The 25906-nt window shown below is 42.7% G+C and overlaps 1 pseudogene; it reads right to left on the bottom strand.

The window, feature by feature from the left end:
• Positions 1-9994: 9994 nt before the first annotated feature.
• On the bottom strand, positions 9995-10872 carry LOC116888272 (annotated as a pseudogene).
• Positions 10873-25906: the final 15034 nt, after the last annotated feature.

Raw genomic sequence — 25906 nt, 5'->3', positions numbered from 1 at the left:
ACAGGAACATTACTTCTGACAAAACTTCTGGGTCATTTGTGTGGAATACATTTCCATAGTTCAAGTAATTTCGCAACAAATTAAATCATGGTATTCATGTTTCTCTTATAATATCATGCCAATATTTCTGTGGAAGCTAATTTCTCTCACTTCCAACCATACTGTAGCAGACACTATAGGTGGGCTATCTGTCTTTCCTGGCCTTTACCAACATCCAACTTGCCAATCCCTAAGCATCTTTATCCAGATACCCCTGGGTTTAAGAGGCTGAGAGAACTTGGTAAGAGATATCCCAGCTCCTTCTACCTTGTGTGTGAGCTTTATAGTGGGTCTGAGTTTCCAGCAGAGGCCCCCACCGTGGTCACTGCTTTTACACATCTCCTTTCGTAGGCTCCCTCACTTAGCCTTCCTTCCTTGGTGATTTCCTCACTTTCCTGAGGTATATTTTGGTTTGGTTTTCGTATGGTTGTGTTTCAGAACCTTCTCGTAGGTTGCAGCCTTGCCTGCACTTTGGTTTCTACCAGCCTGAGGCTCGCCAACCTGCAGGGCTCTGCTTTGTTCTTTCCCCTGCATTTGAATTTGTCATTTCCGGGGCTTACATTGCACAGAACAGAGCAAATGTCAATTTTGTTAGGAAATGGCTTTCCAGCTACTTCTGGATCTGTCTTCTTTGTAGCCTGTGTCAAAAGATAGTTATTTTATTCCTCAGCTAATCCCTCAAGATAAACAAATCTACAATTGGTTCTGGCAACCTGGGGAGAAAAAAAATGGGTCTCTGAAGTCGCTATAGTAAAACACAGGTTCCAGTCAGTGATTTCAAGGGTGTCATTCGGCTTTAAAATTCAGTGAATTTTATCCCGAACTCTACAGAAACCAGCGTATAAAATTAGAGGAAGGAATATTTCCCAACTCATTTTACAAAATGTTACCCTAATAACAAAAACAGACAAAGGCTGTACAACTGGAAAAGGTTAAAAGTCAAATTCAGAAATATCCAAAAAGAACTGTGTGTGCCACAATCAATTGGAGGTGTATCAGAAGGTGAGTGTTTGATATGCAGCAATCAACTGGGGCTGGCTCAGTATATAACAGCACTTGATGCTCTTATAAGGGACCTAGTTTAGAATCCCAGCACCCACATGGCAGTTCACAGTCATCTGTAACTCCAGTTCCAGGGTAATCTGTCACTCTTAAGACCTCCATGAGCACCTGGCACATAATACACATACAAACAAACAGTCTAAACATACACATAAAATAATTTTTAATCTAAAAATTTGAAAAATCAATGTAATCCTTTAACCATATTAATAGGATGGAATAATTGATTCAAAAAAGAGGAAAAAGAAAATAATAATAATAATAATAATAATAATAATAATAATAATATAAAATGCCCAGAATGCCATTTAGAATTACTGTTTAAGCCAGACGTGGTAGCAGATCTCTGTGAGTGAAAGGCCAGCCTGCTCTACATAGAGAGTTCGAGACAAGCCAAGGCTGTATAGTGAGACCCTGTCTCAAAAATTATGTTTCAAAAAGATACCTAGGTATAAATATAACAAGACATATATAAGCTCTGTAAATTGGAATTTTTAGAACGCTGATGAAAAGAATCTACTTTAGAAGTGCCAGACTCAGTATGCATGTAAGTCCCGCCCAGACTGATACATAGATTTGACACAAATCCTATCAGATCCAGCAGGACTTTTTTGGTTTCTGTAAACTCATTCTAAAAGTTATGTGCAGAAAACAAAGGAACTAGAATATTGAAAACAATGTTAGAAAAAGAGGAATTAATTAGGAATGACAAAGGGAATATCAACGTAAGATGTATCTACAGAAATCTAGGCAGCAGAAGACTAGCAGCAGCAGAAGAAACATAGATCGATGAAGCGAAGCAGAGTCTGTAAGCAGACCAAATAATTTGTAATGCAAATACTTTTTGTACGAAGGTGTGAAGGCAGCTCAATGGAGAAAGAATAGTCTTTCCAACAAATAAACCTAAAACTTTAGTCTCTGCTCCTCCTTGATCCAGAGACAGCCTTGTCCAGTAGACAAGATGGTGAAGGTCAGTGTGAATGGATTTGGCTGTATTGGGTGCCTAGTTACCAGGGCTGCCTTCTCTGCATCTAACAAAGTGGAGATTGTTGCCATCAATGACCCCTTCATTGACCTCAACTACATGGTCTACATGTTCCGGTGTGACTCTACCCATGGCAAGTTCAACGCCACAGTCAAGGCTGAGAATGGGAAGCTTGTCATCAACGGGAAGCCCATCACCATCTTCCAGGAGCGAGATCCCACTAACATCAAATGGGGTGATGCTGGTGCTGAGTATGTCGTGGAGTCTACTGGCGTCTTCACCACCATGGAGAAGGCTGGGGCTCACATGAAGGGTGGGGCCAAAAGGGTCATCATCTCCACCCCTTCTGCCAATGCCCCCATGTTGGTGATGGGTGTGAACCATGAGAAATATGACAGCTCCCTCAAGATTGTCAGTGATGCATCCTGCACCACTGGCCAAGGTCATCCAACTCTGGCATCGTGGAAGGGCTCATGACCACAGACCATGACATCACTGCCACTCAGAAGACTGTGGCTGGCCCCTCTGAAAAGCTGTGGTGTGATGGTAATGGGGCAGCCCAGAACATCATCCCTGCATCCACTGGTGCTGCCAAGGCTGTGGACAAGGTCATCCAGAGCAGAACGGGAAGCTTCCATGTTTCTACCCCCAATGTATCTGCTGTGTGTCTGACATGTCACCTAGAGAAGCCTGCCAAGTATGATAGAAGGTGGTGAAGCAGGCATCTGGTGGCCCACTAAAGGGCATCCTGGGCTACACTGAGGACCAGGTTGTCCCCTGAAACTTCAAAAGCAACTCCTACTCTTCTACCATTGACGCTGGGGCTGGCATTGTTCTCAAAGACAACTTTCTAAAGCTCATTTCCTGTGCAACAATAAATACTGCTACATGAACAGGGTGGTGCATGCACCTCATGGCCTCCAAGGAGTAAAACCTGGACCACCCACCCCACCTCAGTAAGGACACTAAGAGCAAGAGAGAGGCCTTCAGTTGCTGAGAAGTCCCTGTCTCTCATAAATATCATTAATAAACTTCACTGCACCCCTCCAAAAAAAAACACCTAAAACTTTTAGAGGAAAGTTTGACTAGTTTTTTTATTTTAGACAAGACACCAAAAAGACAATCCATAGAAATAAATCATTGGCCTTTAGAATAATTAGCTTTTGTACAATTAAAGAACTTGCTAAAAGGGTGGAAATACAAGCTACATTGTAGGTGAAGGCTCCCAGACCTGAGTAGGCCCCCAGACTTTAGTACAACTGACTCCTTGGTAGAAGTACCATTCATGCTATAAAACTCAGCATGTAGACAGTACCACTTGCCAAAGCCGAAACAAAGTTCTGGGAAAGTCTCTAAACATACCAACCTTGCCTTCTGGCTTTTGTAGTTCTGCTTCTGGATAACTATTCTTGTTAGCTAAAGTAGATCCATCTTTTTGCTTAAACGTTCACCCTGAGAAAGGCTTTGGAATCCCAAGCACCCAGTGTAGTCACTGGCTGGCTAATATAGACTTTCTATTGGCTTAAACTGATGTCAAGAGCAGTCTTCTCTGGTGGCTACTCCACAACACTACAGAGGACTTGTTTCCTGAATATGTAAAAGAATGAAAAAGGGGAGGGGAAGAAGAGAAACAAGGGGGAGCATGGGGAGCAGGGGGAGCAGGGGGAGCAGGGGGAGCAGAGAAGACCACTGTTCACCCAACAGAAGTGCAAAATAAAAAATGATAATAGCACCAAATGTTTATGCATGCTATAATCCAAATACCACAGAGGTTAGGTACCTAATAAGAAGAGACTCTCCCAAAGAAGGGTAAATAAAATAGTGTCATGGAGATATGAAGGGCAAGCTAGAATAGGAAGAATTAATTATGATGGGGATGGAGGAGTGGGTAAAAGAAGGAATATATAGGGAGGAACACCTAACACTACAGATCTTTTGAAGAGCCATATGAAACCTACTGTTCATATGGAAACCTACTGTTCAAGAAGGTACATACATGAAAGGAATTTAAACAGAATCTCTCATGAAGGAGACAATGCCCCAACTAGATGTCTTATGCCACCAAATCCAAATTCTAATGCCAGAAATGGGTTATATCTTACTGAGTCACTGGCCAAAGGGGCTCTTTGATCCCCCAAACATCATGTGTTGTTGCCAAGACTATTGGTTACTGTCCATAACCTGATGGTAAGGCTCCATCCCTGAAAATACCACTTACGTATGCCGTAAAGCAGGGAGACATTAAGCTGCTGTCAAACTAGGAATTTTCACCCCCTACTGACTAGCATTCTTGATGCTGGAAGGTACTCTGTATGCTACCAGAAGAGAAAGATGATCATCAATCTCACCCCACTACAAGCCCTGAGACCTAAAACAGATATACTGGTGCAATAATAGCACATATATTATGAGTGTAACCAGCCACTTTTATTGGAGTTAAGACCCATTCTACGAGACAGAACTCATACCTTGAATTGCTAATGTGACCAAGAACCTGAGACTAAATAGAGAGTGGGCTTAAGGGAAAGCTTACTATTATTCTGCTAAAGAAACACAACAATAAAATGGCTTCTGGTGACATATTGTTATGTCCGTAGATCAGTGCCTCACTTGGCCCTTATCTGAGAAGCTTCTCCTTACAGCAGATGGGAAGTAACACAGAGATCCACGATTGGACAATGTGCAATGAGTGAGCCTTTGGGACACTCAGTCCTAAGTGGGATATCTTCCTAACCCTCCCGTCAAGGCTCAGAAGTCTAAGCAGAAGAGGAGGCTGAAAGACTGGAAGGCTCAGGGGTAGTGGTGACTCCAAGGAAGCTGTCTTTCAGGCACAGTGAGACTGATGCACATGGAACTCACAGAGACTGTGGCAACATGAAGAAGGCCTGCACAGCTTCCAGCCAGACAAGATCCCAGCACTGAGAGGGGGAAGTGGACATGTCCCACCTCTAGCCAAGAAGCTATTTGTGATTGATATCTCCTGGCAAAGGGAAAGTTGGTTTTCTCTAATGGGGTATCACTGGTCATATAAACCACACTCCAGGGCAGACCCCATGATCAAGAGTCGGTGGCCAACACAAAGCAGATTCCATGAGGTTTTAGGGGTGGTCTTGCTTATTTCTTTATTACTGTTTTTGTGTCATTGGGCTTTTTTGTTTATTTTGGCTTTTGGTTTTTGTTTGGGGGAACATTTGTTTTTTGTTTTGAGAGAAAGAGAGAAGAGGGGAGAGGGGGAGGGAGAGAAGACATGAAGTTGGGTGGGTAAGTAGGTAGGGAGGATCTGCGAGGAGTTGAAGGAGGGAAAACATGATCAAAATATATTGTATGAAAAAAATTTTAGAGCCTGGAGAGAGAGTTCAGAGATTAAGAGCATTTACTACCTTTGCAAAGGACTGGGGTTTGATTCCCAGCACCTACACGGTAGCTCCCAATCACCTGTAACTCCAGCTTCAGGGGATCCAGCACCCTCTCCTGTCTCCTGTGGCCACACACACACACACACACACACACACACACACACACACACACACACTAATTAATTAATTAATAGATTTAAGGAAAAGAATAATGTTAATAAATAAAATAATATCAAATGCTGGTAAGGATGTGGAGGAATTGGATCACTTCATAAATTACTGGTAGAAATGTAAAGTGATCCAGGCACTCTGACAAACAGTCAAAACTAAACATGCGTTTAATATGTGACTGCTGTTACACATTTATCCTGAAGAAAACTGTCCAGAAAAACACAGTGTTTGAATGCTTACAGCAGCTTTACATCCCAAAGCAGAATGCCAGACACATCCTAAACCCATCTCAGTGGGCAAATGATTGGACAAACTTCTGTATATCTGTAAAATAGAGTAGTATTTTGAAAGCAACAGAAATAAATTATTGATATTTTAGCAACAATTTGCATAGACCTCAAGCTCATTATTCACAGGGGGAAAGTTAACCTCAAAAGGTTATACACTGTATGATTCCATCCGTATAATATGCACGGAATAATAAAACCGTAGAGGAAAAGAACAAATTAGTGGTTGCTAGGCAACAAGAACAGGAGGCCAGAATGGAAACTACATGCAAATGCAAAATTCTAGGATAGTATTCCTCAGTGACAATGGAACATGTCTGAGTCTTGATTGTGATGATCAGTACATAAATCTACACATATGATAAAGTGTACCCTCAAACCCACACAAACAAATGCAACTCAGAAATGGTGACTACTAAACAAAGTGTGGGCACAGGTCTATGATCCTTGCACTGTGGAGGTGAAGGCAGGGGAATCAGGAGTTGAAAACAAGCCTTGGCTACACAGAGTTTCAAGAAAACAAAGTAAACCAATAGTGAGAATTGAATATCTATAAGACAATGAACAATAATTAACTGATTACAGTAATTTTCAGTTTCCAGGTATTTTATAGTATATACGATGTCACCATTGAAGGAAGCTGGAAGCAGAGCACACGAGTGACTTGGAGTGTTTTTGACACTTCCTGCAAGATTTCTTCCAAAGGAAAGAAAATTTTAATTCTGAATTTGTTATCCTAGTGTGAGAGAGAAAAAGCATAAAAGCTATTTATTTGTAGAGGAAAGAATCTTTAGGTCATACTTAGAAATGCCACACTCATTTCAAATATAATAAACTTATTAGGTGGGTAACATAGCTCAGTGGTACAGCATTTGCCTAGCATGAGTGAGATTTTGGTTTCCATCCCCAACAAAGAAAAAAAAATATATATATATACACACACACACATATGTGTGTATAATATTATAATTATAATAATATATATGTGTTATATACACAAAGTAGAACAGTTAACACATCGATGTGCATAAATTTCTGGCAAAATGTAAATTATCTGTCACTATAAAACCTTAAGAGAATGAGCAAGCGCTTGAGACCATTGGAGTGGAAATGCTCTGACAGGACATTTTCTGACTTTCCTTATCCCTGTGTTTCAATTTAATCTTCTGTCTTTGTTTTGCTACTGCTAAGGGTACATAAAGGTTCATGAATTATACATTATATGATGATAAAATATTGCTCTTTGTCTTATTAAATGTTTGCTGTTTTGAATTCTATTTTTCTATTATAAAAAATTTCCATAATGCTTTCTTTTCCCAGAATTCGCTTAGTATAACTTCCCTTTTTTTTTTAATCATGTCATCTTCACTGTTTATTTTCAAAATGTTGAAAATTAGTTGAAATACCCCACAGGAGTAGTCAAGAACAGGTGTCATCTAAAACACGTTGAGATTTTTTTTTTACTTGACCTTCGCTACTGGAGAAGTCTCATTACACGGTGCAGACATAAACATAAGCTTTGGGGCGCAGGTCCACCCACTTCCTTATGACCGCAGCCATCTTCTAGTAACTCACCAAAATGACGATCACAAAGGGAAGGAGAAGAGGTACTTGGTATATGTTCTCTTGGCCTCTTAGGAAACATGGAGTTGTTCCTTCGGCCACACACATGCAATCTACAAGAAGGGTGATGTTGTAGACATCAAGGGAATGGGCACTGTTCAAAAAGGAATACTCCGTAAGTGTTACCACCGCAAAGCCGGAAGAGTCTGCAATGTTACCCAGCATGCCGCGGGCGTCATTGTAAACAAGCAAGTTTCAGGCCAACAAGTTACAACAAGATTCAGGCCAAGAGGGGTTGGGGATTTAGCTCAGTGGTAGAGCGCTTGCCTAGGAAGCGCAAGGCCCTGGGTTCGGTCCCCAGCTCCGAAAAAAAGAACCAAGCAAGAGGATCAATGTGCAGATTGAGCACATCAAGCACTCAAAAAGAAGAGACAGCTTCCTGAAGCGGGTGAAGGAGAACGCTCAGAAGAAAGAGGAAGACAAAGAGAAGGGCACCTGGGTTCAGCCTGCACCACCCAGAGAAACCCACTGTGAGGACTAACAGACAGGAGCCTCAGCTGCTGGAGCCCATTCCATACGGATTCATGGCTTAATGGACAAAAAAAGGAAATAAAGGACCCCGACTGCAAAGTGTTTTCCTTAGGTTGAAGTGTGGTGTCTTCTCCCTGAAAGAAAATGTTCAAGCAAACAAAAATCAAAACAAAACAAAAAGCTTTGATTATATCAAGACCAAGAAGCTATCTTTATTTTCCAGAGTACATATTAATGCACGAGTGCTTAGAAATGCTAAAGAATGTATTTCCATTTTTAAAACGTTTGCCACTTAGTGTAGACATTTCAATGTTCTAAATAGTTGGTTTTATACTTCAAAATGTGACTTAAACGCAAGAATCTGGACATAGTTTTAGTTCCGTACATCCTTTTTAAGGGTGGGTGTTTGGAGGCAAGTTTGGGCAACAGAGAAGGCCCAAAGAGCACATTCAATTTGTGACCTAACCCCTCCCCCACAAAAAAAACTCAGTAACAAATCTTGTTTTCAAAATGAACTATGTAAAAGAAAGCAGTTTAATATAATATCATGTATTTTTAATAAAAGTCTATAGCATGATTTTAATATACCCACTTAAGGTAAAAATAAAAAAGCGCCCAACATGGGACCATTCCGCGCATACCCTGGCTGTCTGCATACCCTGGCTGTCTCGCTCCCTTACTAGTACCAGCTCCAGCGGGCCATTGGAACTAGTGCTAATTTACCTCGGATTAGTATCTCTCCTGGTAGCTCTCTGCTAGCCTCAAACTCTCTAGTTCTAGCTACCCAGTAAAATCATAGTTCTAGAAGTCCAGCAGCAGTTGGCCTATCATGGCTCCCTACCACAGACTCTGCCTACATTCCCAAGGCCCTGGTAGTTAAAGTACAAACTCCCAACTATCCAGTAAAATCAAGACTCAACAAACTGTAAACCAACAATCAGATTTATATGTTAAATTCTCAATCCACGATACATCCACACAATAAACTTACAACCAATTGATCAGATATAATTTGCCCATCTAGACAACACAAAAGCCTGTACACATCCATCCCTTAAGAATAGTCATAACAACCTGTCATTCCTGCAAAGAGGACTTTTAACATTGGTCGCCATGTTCTCTCAGCTCCCTCCTCCTCGCTCCAGCCTCCTCTGCCTCTCTTAAACTTTTCTCCTGCCGGTCCTTACTTCTTGTCCAAACACAGGCCTCGTTCTATCCTGTACCTGCCTTCACCTGCATAATGACATCAACTTACAGTGAAATATAAAATACCTTTAGAGAAACAGAGCCTGCAAGTATATTATTACTAAAGAAAACCAATAGACTCACATTTTAACTCAGCACTCGCAAAATTAAACATTCTTAAAAGGCTGTTTTGATGTATTTAAATTTTTTTCTTTCTTCTCTTTTTTTTTTTTAATTTTTTTTTTTTTTTGGTTCTTTTTTTCGGAGCTGGGGACCAAACCCAGGGCCTTGCGCTTCCTAGGCAAGCGCTCTACCACTGAGCCAAATCCCCAACCCCTCTTATCTTTTAAAATATCATTTATGGAAAGTAATTACTTATAAAACATGTTTAAATTTTGACTTATACCTTAGTCTTTGAATAATTCTCAGGAAATTAGCTACAAAACTATTTATTTATTTATTTATTTATAAGAATTTATGGATCTATAGACTTCTTATAAAAATTATCAAATGAGTTTTCATGGTGAAGCATAGGAGTATAGCTTTTATGAACTGTATCTGATCGCTACCCTATCGATCCCTAACTTACAACCCCCATTGCTTCATGTTACTTTCCTTCTCACAGTGTTACGTATATGGCCCAAACTACCATGTCAGTTTTTCGAAAAATTTATAAAACATCGGAACGGGCTTTGCTCCTGAGCAGGCTGTCTTCCCCACCTAACGGCTATGTCTAGCTTGTCTTCTCTTCGTGGGGCTGCGGATCACATCTCTGTTTCTCTGTTATGTCAAAGGGGAATGTGCTTCTCAGTTCCTCACCAGTCTTCCTGCAGCCACGCATAGGTGTGTTCATACACCAGCAACACCACCCCACCACCTGGTCCCATCACCTTAGGAAGCAGGCCTTTGTATTAGGCTAAAATCCCTTCTTCCTAGTAGACCGTCTCCATTGTTTTGAAGCAGCTTCGATACTTGATCTCTCCAGGAACTAGGTGCGGTCCTTGGATCCTACTCTTCACAACATCAAAGGGGATGTTAAAGCCTACTGTCCCCAAGACAAAACCAATCCCAATGTTCCTCAAAAACTCCAAGGTTGTATCCTTACTGGATGGAATAGTATTTTTGACATTGTGGTAGAAGCCAAAACGAACTATGCTGAAATTTTCATGGCATTCCAGAGTTGCTGTAAATCCTTTGTTGAGACCCTGGAACCCCAAACCTTCCTTCTTAATGATATGTCTTGCATAAGCAAAAGTAGGTGGTTGCTCTGTGAACATGTTCCGATTGACTTGCAAACCAACTTTTATCACCTCAAAAGGGTTAACCACGATGATTCTGTTACACCAGATCCTAATCCAGAAATGGGAACTGTCAGCCCTGGTGATAGTGACATATATCCCAGAAATTTCTTGTATAGCTCAAAGGTGGAAAACTTGACTTCTCTTTTTGGTGTTTCAGCTAAAATCAGTGGGATAATTCCCTTATAAAAGCCAAACAACTCCTCTGTTCAGAAGATCACTCGAAAGCTGTCTCCTAAGCTTCTATAACTGGGTGGGTCTGGTATATTTCTCTGAACCTGGAACCTGGTTTTCACCATATCCAGAGGATGCATTAGGTAAATTTCTACAAGACCTTCAGACCCTCCAGCCTGCCGGGAGGTCCCGTGCAGCAAGCTGACGTTGGAGGCCGACATCTTCGCTACCAGAGGACAGAGTGGCCAAGATGCTGGAGCGAATTCCTCTGAAGGCCGCAGCTGATGAAGATCGAGCCTCGTCGGTCCTGGGGCTGAACTCTTCCCTGTGTGTCTGCGGTCCAGCTAAAGGCGGACAGTTCAGGCACCGACTCGGGGCGAGGTCGGCCGAGGAGGTCCGAACTTGCCCCATTCTGCCTGAGGATGCCCTTTCTACAGGAGTACTGGAGGGGAACACTGACAACTGAGGGCTCCGCTTCCCAGTGTTTATTTGTAATCTTTGCTTGTTTTTATCTGTGTCTCTTTCTTTTCTATTTCTTTCTTTTGAGACATACACTCATGTAGGCCAAGCTGACCTCAAGCTCACTACATAGCCACACATGACCTTGAACTCTGACCCTCCTGCCTCCACCTTCTAAGTGCTGGGAACACAGGCATGTGCCACCATATCTAGTCTTTTATGTGTATCCTTGATAGAGAATAAACAGCTGTATATTTTCCCAAAATGAAAATCTTTTCGCTGTTTAAAGTACAAACTTAACCTGCCTTGGTGGCACACCTAAAATCCCAGCACTCGGGAGGCTGAGGCAGGAAGCCAGAAGATTGCAAATGAGACTTCATCTTATAAAAATGCTAAAGAAGAAAAACATTTTATGCATTTTTAAATGTTTTTTAAATTTTGTCGCTGTGTATGTGTGTGTAGCTGTGTATATGCTCTGTGAGCTGCCCAACATGGGTGATGGGGAACTGTGGGAGTATAGAAAACACTTTTAGGGGTTGGGGATTTAGCTCAGTGGTAGAGCGCTTGCCTAGGAAGCACAAGGCCCTGGGTTGGGTCCCCAGCTCCGAAAAAAAAGAACCAAAAAAAAAAAAAAAAAAAAACACTTTTAATCAAGGAACCATCGGGGTTGGGGATTTAGCTCAGTGGTAGAGCGCTTGCCTAGGAAGTGCAAGGCCCTGGGTTCGGTCCCCAGCTCTGAAAAGAAGAACCAAAAAAAAAAAAGTTTAAAAAAACAATGAACCATCTCTCTAGCCCCGAGAAATTGTACCACTTGTTTTATTGTGGCGCTCTTTGATTTCATTGTTTTTGGTGATTGTCTCTTTCTCTCTCTCTCTCTCTCTCTCTCTCTCTTCTCTCTCTCTCTTTCTTTGGAGCTGAGGACCCGACCCAGGGCCTTGCGCTTTGCTAGGCAAGTGCTCTACCACTGAGCCAAATCCCCAACCCCAATCTGTGTCTCATATGCATTCATGACATTTCCTTTCTTTTCCATTCTTTGACCTTTGCTAGGGTGACCCAGTTTTTAACTGGTTGTTTCTTTTTTTTTTAACTCTAGTGACTAGTAAGGTTTACACATTACTTTCATACTAGTATTATTTTTGCTTAATTTGCTCAATTTCTAATCTTTATTTCTATATTTGAAAGTTTAGAAAGTTTAGGGTTGTGCAGTGGTGGTGCCTTTTATTCCAGCACAAAGGAGCCAGAGGTAGGTAGACCTGTGAGTTTTAAAAAAACCTGGTTACAGAGCGAGTTCCAGGACAGTCAGGCCTACACAGAGAAACCCTGACCCCCGCCAAGGTATACTACTTTAGTTATAAAAGTTGAAAAACAGCTACATTTACCTCTCGGTCCCATTAAAGCATTTGTCACATTCACTCATGCATCTAATATTTTATTGAAGTATTTTGCTTATGTTTGTAGGAAACTAAGGCCTTTGGTTTGCTAGATAGGAATGTTCAGTAGCCCCCAGGACAAACGGTCCTTAGAGATAGTATCTTTTTGAAAAACACCTCTGGGGCCAGCAAGATGACTCAGTAGAGAAAGGCAGCTGCCGCCAAGTCTGAGGACGTCAGTTGAACCGCCAGGACCCACATGGCAACAGGAAACTAACCCTGCAACTTGTTCTCTGACCTCCCTCCATGAGTATGCCATGCCACACACACACACACACACACACACACACACACACACACACACACCACAAAAAAAATTAAAACGCGACATGTTTTTTTAATTAAAAATAGAATCACTTTTGTAGTTTGTCCAAAACAAATCAATTGACTGCTTCCATGGGGTCTCCTCTGCCCTCCTGTCTAGTGTATGGCTCACTTGGTTGGTTTTACAGTCCCTGCAGAGATACTCGAAGAGCCTACAAAAAAAAGGTTGGTAGAACCAGTACACAGGCTTAATCAAGGTCACAGGGTATGAGATCAATACGTCAAAAAAGTTAATTGTATTTGTATACAACAGCAACAAAACATTGGAAATTGAATTTTAAAACTGTAACATTTGCAATAGCACTAGAAATACCAAATCAGTCATAATTCTTACGAAGAATGGACAAGGTCTGGAGGCTCGCTGTCTTGATTCTTCTGAAGTCAGTTACTGAGTTCTCTCCAACTTTGCTCTTCCAAATTGTTTTGACTATTATAATTCCTTTGCTTTATCAAAGAAACTTTAGAGTTTGTTTGAAATTTTCAACAAAAAGCCTTCCTGGGGTTGAGGTTCCTGGCAATCTTTTCATGAATTTGAAGAAATAGGACATTTTCTTTTATTACTACATTACAAAATGGCTCCAAACCTAGTGGCCTGTAACATCATACTTATTACCTCATGAACCCTGTGCTTCAGGAATCCAGGTAGAGTTCAGGACTTCCTATCTCAGGATCTTTGGCTCACAAGGTTGCAATCAAGTCGTCAGCCAGAGCTGAGGCAAGGATCAGCTGGGAGCTCCCATAGTCATAGACTTATTTGCATGATTAACTTTTCAGGCAGTTAAGAGTACTTGCTCTTGCAGAGGATCTAAGTCTAGTTCCCAGTCCCAACATTAGGCGGTTCGCACTGCCTGTAACTCCAGCTCCAGAGGTTCTGATATCCTCTGAGAAGACCTACACACTCATTCGTGGTGTAGAGTTGGAGAGATCCCAGTTTGCTTCCTATTGTCTATACTAATCACCATGACCAAACCAACTTGGGAGGAAAGGGTTTTTTTTTTTTTCAGTTGACAGTTTTTCACATACACTCCACCACTGAAGGAAGCCAGGCCAGGAAGTCAAAGCAGAGCAAGGAACCTGGAGGCAGGAACTACACAGAAAAAGGAGTGAGTTCTGCTGCTTACTGGCTAGATCTCCATGACTTGCTTTTTCATACAACCTTGCCCAGGGGTAGCACCACTCACACTCGGCTGGGCCTCCCACCTCAATCATTAATCATGAAAATGACCTCACAGGCTTGCCTCCAGAACAACCTGATAGAATCATTTTCTCAATTGAGGTTCCCTCTCCCAAGATGAGCCCAGCTCCTGTCATGTTGGAAAAGAAAAAAACTCTAAGCAGCCCAGCAGTCAAGAAGACTAGTTCTAGTCCCAGAGTCCTGGTAACCTCATGGCAGCTCACAGCTATCTCATGCTATCTTTCGGCCTCCTCAGGCATCAGGCCTGTACATACATATATACATACATACATACATACATACATACATACATACATACATACATACAGGCAAAACACTCTATGTAAAATAAAATATAAATAAATAAACCAAAAATATATATTTTTTAAGATGTCATTCCTTGGGCTGGAGAGATGGCTCAACGGATAAGAGCACTGACTGTTCTTCCAGAGGTCCTGAGTTCAAATCCCATCAACCACGTGGTGGCTCATAACTATCTGTAATGAGATCCAAAGCCCCCTACTGGTGTGTCTGAAGACGGCTACAGTGTACTCAAATAAATAAATAAATAAATAAATCTTTTTTTTAAAGATGTCATTCCTTGCTAATTGTGGCTAGAAGACTCTCCATGGTTCCTTTGGCCTCCCTTTAGAACTGCTCATGACATGGTAACTAACTCACCTAGGAGTGTGAGAGTGAACACCCAGCAGAACCATGGCCTCGTAGGAAGCCTACCTAGGAGAGGATACTTCCTAAAACTTGCCTCTTGCCTCTTCTGTTTATTGCAAGTGCATATCTGCCTACAGTGCGCCCTTCAAGACGGTTACATAAGGACGTGAGTGACCAGACAACAAGGCTCACTGAAGACTGTCTTTTAGGCTATCTTTCACCAAGATAGCCACAGTGAGGCTTCAGTTTAGGAACACAGTGTATTTACTCTGGCCGTCTTTGAAGTTTTTCACTGAAGTTTTATGGTGCTGAGCCTCTAGACCTTGTACATTCTTCGTAAGAATTATGACTAAGGATTTGGTATTTCTAGTGCTATTTGCAAATGTTTCCATTTTAAAATTCAATTTCCAATGTTTTGTTGTTGTTGTGTACAAACACAATTGGTTTTTTTAAAGTATTGATCTCATATCCTGTGACCTTGATTAAATCCAGGTCTTTTTTGTAGACTCTTTGAATGCTTTGCAGTGACTGTCTACCGAGATGGGTTACTTTCTCCTTTCGGATTATATATCCTTTCATTTTCTAGGCAAGGACTTTCTGTGCCGGCTATTAATCACTATTCCTTCTTACATGCCAGAGCCTTTTATCCTTCTGGGATAGGTTTTTGGAAGGCTCTTTTAGGAACTGAATTGGTAAGCTTCTTGCTATGTAAGTATGAGGATCCAATCTGCAACCCTGGCACCCACAGAAAAAAGCCAGGTGACTCCCAATCTTGGGGAGGGGCGGGGGCAGGGCAGGAGGATCCTTAAGGAATTGTTGAGCTTCAGATTCAGCAAGCCCCTGTCTCATAAACTAAGGTGAGGGACCATTTAGGGAAATTATTTCTGACATTTGCCTCTGGTCTCTACATGCACGTGTGCCCTTGAAAACACACACACACACACACACACACACACACACACACACACACACACACCAGTCACATTAATTAAACAAGTGCATCAAAGTTCTTTTAATAATATCTGTTTATGGCTGAAAATCTCTTTATTACCCCATTATTCATAAAAGTTTACTTAGTGGATATGAGACTGTGCAGACAGTTTGCTCTTTTATTGCTTCAAGGATGGTTTCATTGTCTTCCAGCCATGAGTATCGTTGAAGGTCTTCCTTCCACTTGTCTTTGAAGGTCTGAAGTTTTATCACTCTGAGTATATTTATTTATCATGCTTTTGGCTTCTTTGGTTTCTGCATATGAAGACGAGTGTGTTGGGCTGGCCACATGGCTCAGCAGGTAACCATTTCTCTTCGGCGTTATTGTGAGTTTATAATTTATATAGCATTGCTGTGAGTTTCTAACTAAGATTATACTTTGTATTGTTTAAATATTTTAAAGATAGCCTAAAAGATGGTCTCCAGCGAGCCTTGCTTTCTGGTCACTCACGTCCTTATATAACCCCTCTTGAGGGGTGCACTGTAGGCAGATATGCACTTGCAATAAACAGAAGAGGCAAGAGGCAAGTTTTAGGAAGTATCATCTCCTAGATAGGCTTCCTACGAGGCCATGGTTCTGCTGGGTGCTTACACCAAGCCTGACAACCTGAGTTCTGTCTCCTAGCATTCACATGCTATAAAGAAAGAACAAACTTCATTAAGTTGTTTTCTGACATTCATACATGTGCTGTGGCACGTGTTGCCTGTGTACGTGCACATGTGTGCACGCATGCACACAACAAGTAATAAATACATGTAAAAAAATAAAGACTAGGTCTTTCATAATTTCTGAATTATGAATTTCTCATCTATACTGTCACTTCCTCCTGGAACTCCAGTTGGAGCACACACTGGACTTCTCACACTAGACTTCACACTAGACTTGTTTTTATTGAGTATGTGTGTGCATGTGCATGTACGTGTCTTGTGTATAGTATCCTCAGACTCCAGAAGAGGACATCAGATCCCTGGAACTGGAGTTGATAGGTGCGTAATATTACATGGTGTTTGTCTCTCTGTGCCTAGCTCATTACACTTGACAAAATGACCTCCAGATCCAACCATGTTGAACATAGCATGTTTCCTTTTCCCACTCATTATTCAAATGGTCAAGGCCTATATAGAAACAAAGGCCTCTAGGTTCCTTCCATGTACTGCCCATTGCAGCTAATACTACAATAATCATAGCAGTGCAGAGGTCTCTTCAGCATACCTATTTCATTTCCTTTAGATACACACTGAGAAGCGAGACTGTGCCATCATATGCTAGTTAATTTTTGAGGCTCCATACTGCTTTCCACTACAATTGTGGAAAGTTATATTATCTCCAACAGTTGCCTCTTCTCCAGTTTCCCCAGCACTTTCAAAGTTCTAAGTGGGGCGAGGTGATAACTAGTGTTTGGGTTTTGTTATTGTTTTTGTTGAGTTTTGTTTTTCTGATTTTTTTTTTAGAAAAAAAGGTTCATGTAACCCAAACAGCCTTTAACTCACTTTGTAGCCAACAATGACTCCCTCGCCTCCAGACCCATTGCCACCACCTCCAAGACTAGAGTAACCGTTCACTTCGTGGCCATTCTTTGAAGTCAATAGGATATCTCCAAAGACTTTGTTTGCTGTCTGGTAGTTTTCTGTGGACATTTCCTAAGGATCACTTTGGTTTAGGCATTGGGGTTGAGTTGACCCTCAGAGACTGAGGTTTCCATCTGGGAGAGGACGCATGTGTGGATTTCAGTCATGGGTTTTTGTTAGCTATGTGTTTTATGTTTCCTGCCTTCTTGTGTGATGGAAGGGCAGTTTTGTACCTTTGAGTTACTATGAGAGTTCTTTGACTGCACCCAAAAAGCCAATTAATACAAATTCTGCTTAACAGTGGAGAGGAGGAAAGTTTTATTAATTTCATGACTATGGGGAGCATCATAAGTATAAAATCTGAAGCAATGAACAAAAGAAAGAAATGGTGGGAGAGATAGAAGTCTTGAGTAGGGTAGTACATTCTAGGGATGTTACTAACAGACACATAAGCGGGGTTGTAGAGATGGGAGAGTATAAAGGTTGGTGGTACCTGCTTCTAATCCTGGCATTCAGGAAGTGCAGTCAGAAGGATCAGGAGTTCAAAACCAGGGTAAGCTTCAGATCAGCCTGATCTACATGAGATCCTGTCTCCAGAAACCAAAAATCACACCTGGGAGATATTTGTCCTTCCTCATAGGTGAAGATGCTTGGAGCTAAGCCTGACAAATCTGAGTTAGATTCCCAAGATCTACATGGTGGAAGAAGAGAACTGACTTTCAGGGGCTAGCCTCTGACCTCATCAACAGTGCCATGGCATATGCATGCCCCTGCACATATGCACTTACACACAACAAAAGAAATAAATGCAATAACATATAAATGTAAAACATTACTTTGAAGAGTTTGTTAAGTCAGGTTCATTAAAGCTGCTGTGACCAGGCTATTTTCCAGCCTTGATACCAAGGATAAGAAACTCTGTGGCTTGTTTCATGCTGGGAAAGATAGCCTTGCTCGTGGTTATGAATCTTCAAGTAGCTTCAGCTTCCAATGATCAATGTGACAAGGTGGCATATTTTGGTGTATTTTGAGATGAGTCAGTGACTCCTTCACAAGAGAAAGTCTGTAGTCTGACCTGACGCATTGCCTAGACTCTGGACTTTATTTCCTGTCCCTTACAACATGGCTCTAGGCTTGCAGTATAAGCATGGTCTCTAGATCTTAGGAATTTGTGCTTTCTGGCCATGTGGGTCCTGCCAGAAATTTCCTTCCTTTTTCTCTTCTTTCTTTTTTTAACTTCATTTTTAAATGTATTTATTCATTTTATTTTCTTTTATATGTGAGTGTTTTTGCCTTAGTATATGTCTGTACTGTGTGTTCTGTGTGCCTGTGAAGGTCCGAAGTGGGCATTAGGTCCTCTGGCACTGGAGTTGTGGATGGTTGTGAACCACCATGCTGTACTGGGTGCTGGGAATCAAACTCGGGTCTTTTGCAAAAGCAACAAGTGCTCCTAACCCATGAATCACCTATCCAGCTTTTCCTTCCTTTTTCTCTACTACCCTTCCTATTAAATACTAAAACATTTTGACATTACATATGTTCTGAGCTACAAGGGCTTTCTTCAAAAATATAGGCCCAGGCTGGAGAGATGGCTCAGAGGTTAAAAGGTTCTTCCAGAGGTCCTGAGTTCAATTCCCAGTAACCACATGGTGGCTCATACCATCTATACCCTCTTCTGTCTTGTAGGCATATATGTTGGCAGAACACTGTATACGTAACAAAACTTTTTTTAAAAATAAATAAATGTAGGCCCCACTGTTGCATAGTCCTTTACTGGAATTTCTTCTGCGTTGGCGTGTCCAAGACCTGTATAAGAAACCACTGTGGACACTGCTTTTAAACTACTGCTGTGTCACTTAGCCATTGTGGTTGTTTGAGTAGGTTTGGCCCCCTACACATATTCACGTGTTTGAATATGCTTAGCTGATAGGGAATGGCACTATTAAAAGATGTGGCTTTGTTGGAAGAAATGAGTTACTGTGGGAGTGGGCTTTGTGGTCTCAGTTTATGCTCAGATTCTACCCAGTGTAGAAAAATCCCTCCTCCTGGCTACTGTGGAAACAGTCTCCTCCTGGCTATCTTCAGATCAAGATATAGAACTCTCAGTTCCTTCAGCAGCATCATGTTTACCTGCACGCTGCCATGCTTCCTGCCATGATGATAATGGACTGAACCTCTGAATCTGTCAGCCATCTCCAATTAAATGTTGTCCTTTAGAGTTGCTTGATCATGCTGTCTCTTCCCAGCCATGGAAACCCTAAGACAGCTGTGCATTTTAACATATTTTAATGAACAGGTGTGTCAGTTGTGTAACATGGAGTCCCCCAGGAAACAGACGTTGAGATGAAGGCTTCTGGACAAAGACTCCATCAGGAAGCACTACGGAGAGGAACGCCTCTGGGAAGAGAATCATAGGATGAAGCAATAGGGAAGTGTGGTAATTGTGTAGCTAAGTCATTAGGTCTCCAGCTCTGGAGCTTAGAAGGTTCCAGATGCTTCACAGTCCCAAACTGAAGGGAGAAGGCTGGCGTTTCATATTTCTGTGTAAGTTGTTATGGGTTGTCCTGAGGAGACATTAGGGGGAACACTAGTCAGGGCTGCTGACTAGAGTGGAGTGTGATTCCAGAGCTGACTGACAGTGTCCGAGAGGTTTAAAGTGCTATCTGAGTAGCACATCAGAAAATCTACCATGGACATCTTGGGCTCCAAACAACACAAAATATCACTGAGTTGTAGTTTGTGTTCCCTCATTTAACGTAAGAGCCACAGCAGATAATGGCTGGCATCCAGAGCATGTGTCCTGGATCAGTGGCATGGCTCAATGGGTAAAAACACTTTCCATAAGCCTGGCAGTCTGAGTTTCGTACCTGGGATCCACGTGATGGAAGAGAAGAAGCAACCCATGCCCTTGCAAGCTCTCTTCTGACTCACACACATGCACATATGTGTGCATTCACACACACAAAATAAATAAATGTAATTTTAACAATGGTAGATTTATTATTTAGTTTATGTGTTTGTGTCTTTTACCTGCCTGTATGTCTGTACACCATGTGTGTGCCTAGTGCCTGAGGAGGACAGAAGAGGGCATTGGATCCCCTAGAACCGGAGTTACAGATGGTTGTGAGCTGCCACGTGGATGCTGGGATTCAAACCTAGGTTCTCTGAAGAGTCAGTACTCTTTAACTACTGAGCCATTCCTCCAGCTCCATTAATGAAATTTTAAAAAAAGAGGGCTAGAGAGATGGCTTAGCCATTAAAGGCTGGACTCACAACCCCCAAAAAATTGGTCCCATCACCACTACCCCGTCTTTTTATTCCTACCAAGAAAAACACTGCTTTCTCTGGCTAGGGAGATGACTCAATTTATAAAGGTGCCTGCCACCAAGGCTGACAACTGAGTACAATCCCTCCGCCCTGGATGGTGAAAAGAGAAAACCAACTCCAGTAAACTGTCTTCTGCTCTCCACACATACATGTATGTTCACATAAATGCAAACTCATACAAGGAAGTAAGGCTACTAAAAAACGATAAGAAAGAGAGGTAAGCTGTGGGCTGACCCCTGACCTGCATCATCTGACCCACAGTCCTGCCTGCCTTTCTGGGGCCACAGAATCTAGGTTACATCCCTCTCCTACCGATCCCATGCCTGCAGGGTCTACCTGAGGCCCAGTAAACACAGATGAGCTGAAACTCTTCTCTGACCTCAATCTTCTAGCTTCAGCTTCCTGTCTGCCTCCAGGAGCTCCAAGAGCCCCAGGGACATTCAGGCCACCTGGGCTACAGCCAGCAGAAATAAGCAGCATGTTTGTCCCTGAAATCCATTGTCAGATCAATGGCTCCTCTGCCTGCCTCAGAGAGGCCAACACCAGGGACAAGCACATGGCATAAGGCTAGCTTAAGAACACGATCAACAAGAGTCAGGACACCACCAGAGCCCAACCATCCTATACAGCAAGCCCTGGATATCCTAACAGAACTGAAGCTCAAGAAGATGGCCTAAAATCCAATCTTCTAAAGATGACAGAGGCCTTTAAAAGAGGAAATAAGGGGTTGGGGATTTAGCTCAGTGGTAGAGCGCCACCTAGGAAGCGCAAGGCCCTGGGTCTGATCCCAGTCTCCCAAAAAAAGAACCAAAAAAAAAAAAAAAAAAAAGAGGAAATAAATGAATCCCTTAAAGAAATACAGTCCTCTCTCCTCCAGCCGAGCAAGATGCCCAAAGGAAAGAAGGCCAAGGGGAAGAAGGTGGCCCTGGCCCCGGCCCCTGCTGTGGTCAAGAAACAGGAGGCCAAAAAGGTGGTCAGTCCTTTGTTTGAGAAAAGGCCTAAGAACTTCAGCATTGGTCAGGACATCCAGTCCAAAAGAGATCTCACACGTTTCGTCAAATGGCCCCGCTACATCAGGCTGCAGCGGCAAAGAGCCATCCTCTATAAGCGGCTCAAAGTACCTCCTGCCATCAACCAGTTCACCCAGGCCCTGGACAGGCAAAAAGCGACTCAGCCGCTTAAGGCAAAGAAGCAAAGGCTGCTGGCCCGAGCTGAGATGAAAGCTGCTGGCAAAGGGGACGTCCCAGCTAAGAGACCACCTGTCCTCCGAGCAGGGGTCAATACAGTCACCACCTTGGTGGAGAACAAGAAGGCTCAGCTGGTGGTGATTGCCGGTGATGTAGACCCCATTGAGCTGGTCTATTTCCTGCCCGCCCTTTGTCAAAAGATGGGGGTGCCCTACTGCATCATCAAGGGAAAGGCCAGGCTGGGGCGCCTGGTCCACAGGAAGAAGTGCACCACTATGGCCTTCACACAGGTTAACTCGGAAGACAAGGGTGCTCTGGCTAAGCTGGTGGAAGCTGTTAGGACCAATTATAATGACAGATGTGACGAGATCCGCCACCACTGGGGAGGCAACGTCCTGGGTCCTAAGTCTGTGGCTCGCATTGCCAAGCTGGAAAAGGCAAAGGCTAAAGAACTCGCCACTAAACTGGGTGAATGAGAGATAGGATTGAGAGAACAGAAGGGATCAAGGGCACCACAAGAAGACCTACTTAGTAAACTAACCTTGGGCTCATGGGTACTCACAGAGACTGAGCCACCAAGCGAAGAGCAAGCATGGGCTAGATTCAGGCCCCTACACTTTTTGTTCATGTAGGTCCCCTAACAATTGGAGCAGGGGGGGCTAGCTCCAACTCTCTTGCCTGCCTTTGGAGCTCCTGACCCTAGCTGGGCTGCCTTGTCTGGCCTCAGTGGGAGAGGTTACACCTAGTCCTCATGAGACTTGATGTGCCAGGGCAGGTTAGTACCTAGTGGGGTGGTGGGTCTGGGGGGAAAGGGAGGATAGGTGGGGAGGCTGTGATCTGGATATAAAGTGAAAGATAGATAGATAGATAGATAGATAGATAGATAGATAGATAATAAATGAAAATTAGCAAAAGAATTCTACTTATTAAGTAAAGAACACAGAAAGCCTCCAGTAGACTTCATATAACTACTTGTCTAGAATTGGACCCTGTAACCACTCTTGACTGCAAGGGAAGGTAGGAACCTGGAATGAAAATTTTGTGCTTAGAGCAGTGAAAACTGTTGCCTTGAACAGCCCTAAAGGTTGTTAGTGTAGAAAACAGGGACAGAGCCCTACAAAGGTCCATCTTCCTGGACAGTGGCGGTGCTGCCTAGCTATACTGTTGTTGATATCCTTGTCAACTCAGAGTCCTAATCACAATGTTTCTGCAGGGTGAAATGCTAAATGTGTCATTCATAGGATGGCAAGTGTGTTTTCTAAAAAGGATGCTGATAGAGATTCTGAAGATGCACCCGACAGAGGTTCCGTAGAGTTATATTCCTAAGAGCAGTAAAATCGAGCAACCTAGTTTCCCACTGGGGAGCAACACTTATTTTCCTTCATCAGTCTTACATTGTTGGGAGAAAAAAAAAAAAGAACCTTGTTTTCATTTGCATAATTATTACTTTTTATTCATATTTATTCAAGGTTTGCTCCCTTCCCCCTCCCCACCTTTTAGTTGCGATTCAAAAATGGAGATAATTTCAGTCTTTGGGAAATGATTGCGGTACGGCGTTCTGCTCCTGTGCTGTTCAGGTTAATCACAGCAAGTCCGTATTAGCCTGAACTGGTCAGCTGGAGCTCCTGCTGGGCACTGTCTCCTACTCAAAGCACGCAGTGTATTGATGAATAGTGTCTCTGTAACCGGGAGTCCAGAGAGTTTCAGGGCAGTTCGACCCAGCTTGTCAGCATTGTTTGTTGGTAACAATGAGACTGAAGAGCTGCACCTGGGCTTGAAGTGCTGTCTGCCCCCACTCTCGTCCACACTCGCCTCTCCTTCCTCAGATGTCAGCTGGTTCTGCCACAGGGACCTGCCTATACGACCAGCAACATACAAACAACCTCAGCAAAGCAATCATTGGAATCTTCCACTTCCAAAAGATCCTTGTCACAAGTCAGTGGTCATAATCCAGGAGAGATTTGGCCCAGCCATTGCAGATAACAAGCCTGGGAAGATCTGGCTTCGAGATCCCTGGCGGGAGTCATCTGCTCTTATGCCCAGCCTGACTTTCTTACCAGTGCCTCCTTTCTTTGTATAGATACATGAGAGGTTGTGAATTCGGGGTTTGGAGGAAGGGCTTGTTCTGCCTTTTTGGTGCAAGGATAGAACCCTTGTGCATGCTAGGCACGAGCTCTGTCACCAAGCTACATCCACTGCCCTGAAGCCTATTTAACCACACTGATGAAGCAGCTCCTTTGAATTTCTGTAAATGCTGAGTGGCCACCAGGAAGAAGAGGCATATGGTCTGTTAGAGGGGTTTCTTTCAAGGAAGCTATTAAATACAACAGACAAACCATATTATTAACTGGTTCCCAATCATATTTTGCTTTTGTACATTTCAGTGCCATTTTATTCAGATTGTTTTGGTCTCACATTCAACCAATTTAAGTATTTTGACCTTTGGTTTTGCATAATTTGCATCTGTTTTATATATTTTCCCATTCTCTTTCACTGACCTTTGTGTGACAGTGTGATTCTTTCAAATACCACAGAACTGAGTTTTCTAATGCAATCTTTAAGGTTTTATTTTTAATACATAAAATTTATTTTTAAATATCAATCCATTTCTTTTTTCCCAACATAATATTTTTAATAATCATTTGGGAATTTGACATTCTGCACCCCAATAACACTTACTACCCAGTCCTCCCAGGTCCCCCCACCCTTCTGACTCCCCACCCTCCCCCAAAGAAGAAAAAAGAAAATAATTGAAACAAAAAAAAACCATAAGTCCAACTTGTGTTGCCCATACAGTGCCTGGAGCATGGTCAGACTCTCAGTGGCCAGCCCCTTAAAGAAGACTGAGCCCTGCCCTATCTGTACCCCTTCTAGAAGCCATCAATTATGGAGAGCTACACTTTATCACCCTCATCACAATTGTTTATCTTTTTTATTGGATAGGTTATGTATTTACATTTCTTTTTTATATTTTTCATTTTTTATTGGATATTTATTTACATATCAATGTTATTCCATTTCCTGGTTTCCTGTCCATAAGCCCCCTATCCCCTCCCACTCCCCTTCTTCTATGAGGGTGTCCCCCCTCCCCAACCACCCACCCCTTCCTGCCTCCCTGCCCTGACATTCCCCTACACTGGGGGTTCTAGCCTTGGCAGGACCAAGGGCTTCTCCTCCCATTGGTTGCCCAACAAGGCCATCCTCTGCCACATATGCAGCTGGAGCCATGGGTCTGTCCATGTATACTCTTTGGGTAGTGGTTTAGTCCCTGGGAGCTCTGGTTGGTTGGTATCGTTGTTCTTATGGGGTTGCAAACCCCTTCAACTCCTTCGATCCTTTCTCTAACTCCTCCAATGGGGGGTCCTGCTCAGTTCAGTGGTTTGCTGCTGGCATTCACCCATGTATTTGTCAGATTCTGGCTGTGTCTCTCAGGAGATCTACACCCGTTCCTGTCAGCCTGCACTTCTTAGCTTCATCAATCTTATCTAGTTTTGGTGGCTGTATATATATGGGCCACATGTGGGACAGGTTCTGAATGGCCGTTCCTTCGGTCTCTGTTCTAAACTTTGCCTCCATATCCCCTCCTATGGATATTTTTGTTCCCCCTTTTAAGATGGACTGAAGCATCCACATTTTGGTCATCCTTCTTCTTGAGCTTCCTGTGGTCTGTGGATTGCATCTTGGGTAATTCGAACTTTTGGGCTATTATCCACTTATCAGTGAGTGCATACCATGTGTGCTTTTCTGTGATTGGGTTACCTCACTCAGGATGATATTTTCTAGTTCAATCCAAGGCAACTCTTATAAGGACAACATTTAATTGGGGCTGGCTCACAGGTTCAGAGGTTCAGTCCATTATCATCAAGGCAGGAACATGGCAGCATCCAGGCAGGCACAGTGCAGGCAGAGCTGAGAGTTCTACAGCTTTGTCTGAAGGCTGCTAGCAGAATATTGACTTCCAGGCAGCTAGGGTGAAGGTCTTAAACCCATGCCCACGGTGACACACCTACTCCAACAAGGCCACACCTATTAATAGTGCCAATCCCTGGCCTAAGCATATAGAAACCATCACACAGTCTATCCTAGAATTAGCCCAAGCCACTCTCAAACTTAGGATCTCATGATC

The sequence above is a fragment of the Rattus rattus genome, chromosome X (genome assembly GCF_011064425.1).
Source record: "Rattus rattus isolate New Zealand chromosome X, Rrattus_CSIRO_v1, whole genome shotgun sequence".
NCBI lineage: Eukaryota > Metazoa > Chordata > Mammalia > Rodentia > Muridae > Rattus > Rattus rattus.
This window is presented reverse-complemented; position numbering and strand designations above follow the sequence as displayed.